At 42.4% G+C, this 6,153-nt stretch overlaps 1 long non-coding RNA gene across 1 annotated transcript; it reads left to right on the top strand.

Moving 5' to 3' along the window:
• Nucleotides 1-3,643: 3,643 nt before the first annotated feature.
• LOC133559848 (uncharacterized) lies at nucleotides 3,644-5,477 on the top strand. The gene is made up of 2 exons (XR_009808291.1): nucleotides 3,644-4,077; nucleotides 4,892-5,477. It is a non-coding gene; the product is annotated as an uncharacterized LOC133559848 (long non-coding RNA).
• The last annotated feature ends 676 nt before the right edge of the window (nucleotides 5,478-6,153 follow it).

Genomic DNA, 6,153 nt, shown 5'->3' on the forward strand with positions numbered 1-6,153 from the left:
CATTATTTAGCAACTTTTTATTTTACCTTTGTAATGTATTTTAAAAATCTACAGTATTTGTACTTACTGTGGGGCAAAAAAGTATTTAGTCAGCCCCCGATTGTGCAAGTTCTCCCACATAAAATGATGTCAGAGGTCTGTATTTTTCATCATAGGTACACTTCAACTGTGAGAGACAGAATGTGAAAAAAAAAATCCAGGAATTCACATTTTAGGAATTTTAAGAATTTATTTGTAAATTATGGTGGAAAATTAAGTATTTGGTCAACCATTCAAAGCTCTCACTGATGGAAGGAGGTTTTGGCTCAAAATCTCACGGTACATGGCCCCATTCATTCTTTCCTTAACACGGATCAATCGTCTTCTCCCATTAGTAGAAAAACAGCCCCAAAGCATGATGTTTCCACCCCAATGCTTCATAGTAGGTATGGTGTTCTTGGGATGCAACTCAGTATTCTTCTTCCTCCAAACACGACGAGTTAAGTTTATACCAAAATGGATACATGGATGATACAGCAGAGGATTGGGAGAATGTCATGTGGTCAGATGAAACCAAAATAGAACTTTTTTTGTATAAACTCAACTTGTCGTGTTTGGAGGAAGAAGAATACTGAGTTGCATCCCAAGAACACCATACGTACTTTGAAGCATTGGGGTGGAAACATCATGCTTTGGGGCAGTTTTTCTGCTAAGTGGACAGGACGATTGATCCGTGTTAAGGAAAGAATGAATGGGGCCATGTATCGTGAGATTTTGAGCCAAAACTTCCTTCCATCAGTGAGAGCTTTGAATGGTTGACCAAATACTTATTTTCCACCATAATTTACAAATAAATTCTTTAAAATTACTACAATGTGAATTCCTGGATTTTTTTTTTTCACATTCTGTCTCTCCCAGTTGAAGTGTACATATGATGAAAATTACAGACCTCTGTCATCATTTTAAGGGGGAGAACTTGCATAATCGGTGGCTGACTAAATACTTTTTTGCCCCACTGTAGATACGAAAATGTTTTACTTTAAGGGACAAGCGGTAGGAAATGGATGGATGGATGGATTTATATTTTTTATTAATTGTGGTCAACAATATCTGTTTAGTACAAAAATACAAATACAAAAAACTTAAAATTTAAATAACTGTAAGTTTAAAAAAAAAAAAAAGTATATTAAATATATTTGAAAAATTATATTTTAAAAATAACTCCAAAGTGACATGCACCCCGAATGTCAAAGACCCCTGGCATCTGATATGATTTACCGGACAAATGTAACCATGGACATGGCAGGCTGCGCATTCTTTGAAAGGCATGAAGAAATTTTTTATACTTGCAGGGAGTGTGCTGGCAAAATGGAGGATGAGTGTTGTGTCCTGTGCAGAAGCTCAGATAATGACCCCCACCTTGTTTGGAGACGAAATCAGTGTGCAGGACCACAACAACATGTCTGTGCACTACTTATGTCTGCTGACGTCCTGCGGCGTTTACCAATGAGGCGAGAAGGACGAGGGCGTGTTCGGCTTTCTGGTGGACAACATCAAGCGAGAGGGTCAGAATGGAGGACCTCCTATTGGCTCTGCTGTAAGCTGAATTTGATTTACAAGTTAGAATGCATTAAAAATATATATAAGTTGTCATCCATCCATCTTCTTCCGCTTATCCGAGGTCGGGTAGCGGGGGCAGCAGCCTAAGCAGGGAAGCCCAGACTTCCCTCTCCCCAACCACTTCGTCCAGCTCCTCCTGGGGGATCCCGAGGCGTTCCCAGGCCAGCCAGGAGACATAGTCTTCCCAACGTGTCCTGGGTCTTCCCAGTGGCCTCCTACCGGTCAGACGTGCCCCAAACACCTCCCTAGGAAAATTCCCGGTCCACCCAAAGACCAGTCTGCCCCTGCAATGTCAATGCATTGAAGGTTCTCTGTGATCCTATTTACCGATGCGGAATCTAAATACACTCTATAACTAACATTTACAAAGTTATGTGCTGTTTAGAGGCTAACTATTAGAACTTAAAATTGAAGTGTTTAAAATAGGTTATGAAGTTTGAAGACACAATTTTGTTTTGCGCAACTTTAGAATTGTATATATATATATGTATATATATATATATATATATATATACTAAATTGGCCCTAGTGTGTGAATGTGAGTGTGAATGTTGTCTGTCTATCTGTGTTGGCCCTGCGATGAGGTGTTGACTTGTCCAGGGTGTACACCGCCTTCCGCCCGATTGTAGCTGAGATAGGCGCCAGCGCCCCCCGCGACCCCAAAAAGGGAATAAGCCGCAGAAAATGGATGGGATGGATATATATATATATATATATATATATATATATATATATATATATATATATATATATATATGTATATATATATATATATATAGGGCAGCATGGTGATACAGGGGTGAGTGTGTCTGCCTCACAATACGAAGGTCCTAAGGTCCTAGGGACGGCGTGGCGCAGTGGGGAGAGTGGCCGTGCGCAACCCGAGCGTCCCTGGTTCAATTCCCACCTAGTACCAACCTCGTCACGTCCGTTGTGTCCTGAGCAAGACACTTCACCCTTGCTCCTGATGGGTGCTGGTTGGCGCCTTGCATGGCAGCTCCCTCCATCAGTGTGTGAATGTGTGTGTGAATGGGTAAATGTGGAAGTAGTGTCAAAGCGCTTTGAGTACCTTGAAGGTAGAAAAGCGCTATACAAGTACAACCCATTTATCATTTAAGTAGTCCTGGGTTTAATCTTTCTGTGTGGAGTTTGCATGTTCTCCCCGTGACTGCGTGGGTTCCCTCCGGGTACTCCGGCTTCCTCCCACCTCCAAAGACATGCACCTGGGGATAGGTTGATTGGCAACACTAAATTGGCCCTAGTGTGTGAATGTGAGTGTTAATGTTGTCTGTCTATCTGTGTTGGCCCTGCGATGAGGTGGCGACTTGTCCAGGGTGTACCCCGCCTTCCGCCCGATTGTAGCTGAAATAGGTGCCAGCGCCCCCCGCGACCCCGAACGGGAATAAGCGGCAAAAAATGGATGGATGGATGTTGTCTCTCTATCTGTGTTGGCCCTGTGATGAGGTGGCGACTTGTCCAGGGGTGTTCCTCCCCTTTTCGCCCGATTGTAGCTGGGGTAGGCACAGCGTCCCCCTCGACCCCAAAGGGAATAAGCGGTAGAAAATGGATGTGTGTGTGTGTGTGTTTTTTTATATTTATATATTTATATATATATATATATATATATATATATATATATAGTAAGCTTCTTTACTTACAAGTACCACTGATACACGCTGGAAACCAGTGGGTCAGGTTTGACAGGTTTTAATATAACACGTTGGTTCAAACTCAATCTCTCATCATTGACTTTTCAGTCACCCCAAACAACCGCTTCCTCCTCTGCTGCCCGATCACTGTTAAAAAGACAACAGATGATTAGATTAACGCGTACCACCTGCGACATCTAATTACCTGCCAGCTGCGTCTCGCCGTCCTCCCCATGCCACGCCCCCGTCTGAGGGTGCGCTGTCTCCAGCCACCCAGACGGGGTCGCTGATCTTCATACCTGAAGTGTGCAATTCTCAACCTCCCTCCACATATATATATATATATATATATATATATATATATATATATATATATACCTAAGTTATAACGCAATAAAACAATATTTAATAATAGCGGGAAAAGTAATCTCTCTTAAATTGGGAATCTAAATTACCATCAGGCAATTTAAGGCTGGTACACATGAAGTTTTTAAATCCTAAGAGATTTATTTTCTGCTCCAGAAACAAACTAGAACATGAACCAAGGTCCGCTTTGTCCTCGTGGCAATGGACTACATCATGAAGTGGCCTGAAGCCTATGCCCCCCTTGACCGGAGTACCACCACCACCCCTGAACATGTGATCAACGAGATGTTCTTCAAGTTTGGTGCACCATAAGAGCTCCACAGCGACCAGGGCTGGAACTTCGATGCGCAAGTTTTTGCTGAGGTCTGCCAGCGCCTGGGGTTCTAGCAGACCTGCACGGCGCCGCTGCATCCGTAAAGCAACGGTCTGGTTGAACGCATCAGCCGCACCCTGGCCATGAGAGGTGGGACTCTTCATGCATTTCATGATACGATTACGATTCAGAAGCTACGATTCATTATAAATCGATTATTGATGCATCTTTAATTTATGTATAATGATGCAGTTTTACATTTCTTTTTGTTTCAATAAATAGGGCATTTGTCATTTGCAACTTTTAAAAAACAGTGCATTTGTAAAAAGAAACATCCATCCATCCGTTTTCTACCGCTTGTCTCGTTAGGCTCGCGGGGGTGCTGGAGCCTATCTCAGCTGCATTTGGTCGTAAGGCGGGGTACGCCCTGGACAAGTCGCCACCTCATCGCAGGGCCAACACAGATAGACAGACAACATTCACACTCACATTCACACACTAGGGCCAATTTAGTGTTGCCCATCAACCTATCCCCAGGTGCATGTCTTTGGAAGTGGGAGGAAGCCGGAGTACCTGGAGGGATCCGAAGCAGTCACGGGGAGAAGATGCAAACTCCACACAGAAAGATCCCGAGCCCGGGATTGAACCCAGGACAACTCAGGACCTTCATATTGTGAGGCACATGCAGTAACCCCTCTTTCACCGTGCTGCCCTAAAACAAACAGCTGAATTAATTCCCATCAGATATTAAATATGCGTAAAATTGAAACATAGGTGCCCTAAGTAAAGGAGCTGGTCGGATCTCTTGGTGAGGTGCATGGCTCGCTGCAGTCAACCAAATTTTAGAACTGTCTGCATTACTTTATTTACATTGGTTATTGAGGTTTACTAATCGATTTTGTAATCGTCCATGTCTGAATTGCAATTAATCCAAACATTGATTACACTTCTACTCGCCATCCAGCTTGCCATCCTCACCAGTCGTCAGCTCCTTCCACTGTTCCTGTCAGCACGCCAAATGGCGATCCAAGAGTCGAATTAGTGAACCCTGGCAGTCCTCATGTTCGGATGAGAGTTGTGGACCCCTAATGATATGGTGTTTGGGCCTCCGCCTGAATCGGAGGTGGATGGCGAACCCAGTTTGAACTACTAAGGCAAACTACAAGACCAACCGTGGGGGATGCACCTTGTGGCCCGACAGACTCTGGACGAGAACGGGGGCCGCCAGAAGAGGGCTTACGACATCTGCTGAAAAGGTGAGGACTTTGACTTTGGGTCCGCTGCCCAAAGAGAAGAGAGGACTGTCACCCAAGCTGATGAGGCACCAGGTGGGGCCGTGTACAGTCATTAAAAAGAAACTCTCCGATGTGGTTTAGTGGTTGCAGGTGTAATCGTGACTGGCTGGCCAAAGCTAAAAATGATTTGTATCTTTCTTACAAGAGATTGTCAAGTGTTCTGTGCTATCAAAGACAAAAATCAGAGGCGAGGTTGAGATGAATGTGTGTGTCTTGTGATGTGTGTCTCATAAAAAGTGTTGGTGTCTTCCTTAACAGGCTGCACTGTGCTGCCTTTTTTTTTTCTTTAAACATATTTTTTTGCACAAAGTTAACCACACAAAGCAACACTTCTTTTTTAGTGATAAACATGTTTATAATTGATAAGAAAAATAAGAGTATTAGTTGACTAAAAAAAAAGATTAATGATGATATCCTATGATAGACAAATATTTATTGATTTATTTGACTTTTTAAATTTAGTAATTATGTGGGGGTTTTTTGCAGAAATATTAAAAAATAAGCCGTATGGCTGTGCAACAAACATAACATATTTATTTTCTGGGTTTGAGATGTGTGATCAGTGGTCAGGTTGGCATTCTGCAGTACATAAAAAAGAAAGCAAAGGTAAGAACAAGAACAGTAAAAACAATGACAAACATGTAGAAAATGTGGTTGCGAGTGTAATGAAGAGGGCCAGTCTAAATAAGACGCAAATGGAATGCTTTGTCCTTTTTCTGTTGGTGTCAGATCTCACCAAGGTTGGCTCCATTTTGTACGCTTCACATTTCACATTAGTAAAGCTCAAGTATTATTTGTTTTGGTAACTCAAGCGTAAAAAAAAATTGACCACTCTAAGCTATTGAAATAGAAATAGCCCATTTTAGGGTTGAACTGTGGAGATCAAGAAAACCCTTTATTAACTTTTTAAAGTTGTTTTTTATTGTATTTT

Source organism: Nerophis ophidion, linkage group LG10, assembly GCF_033978795.1.
Source record: "Nerophis ophidion isolate RoL-2023_Sa linkage group LG10, RoL_Noph_v1.0, whole genome shotgun sequence".
Taxonomy (NCBI): domain Eukaryota; kingdom Metazoa; phylum Chordata; class Actinopteri; order Syngnathiformes; family Syngnathidae; genus Nerophis; species Nerophis ophidion.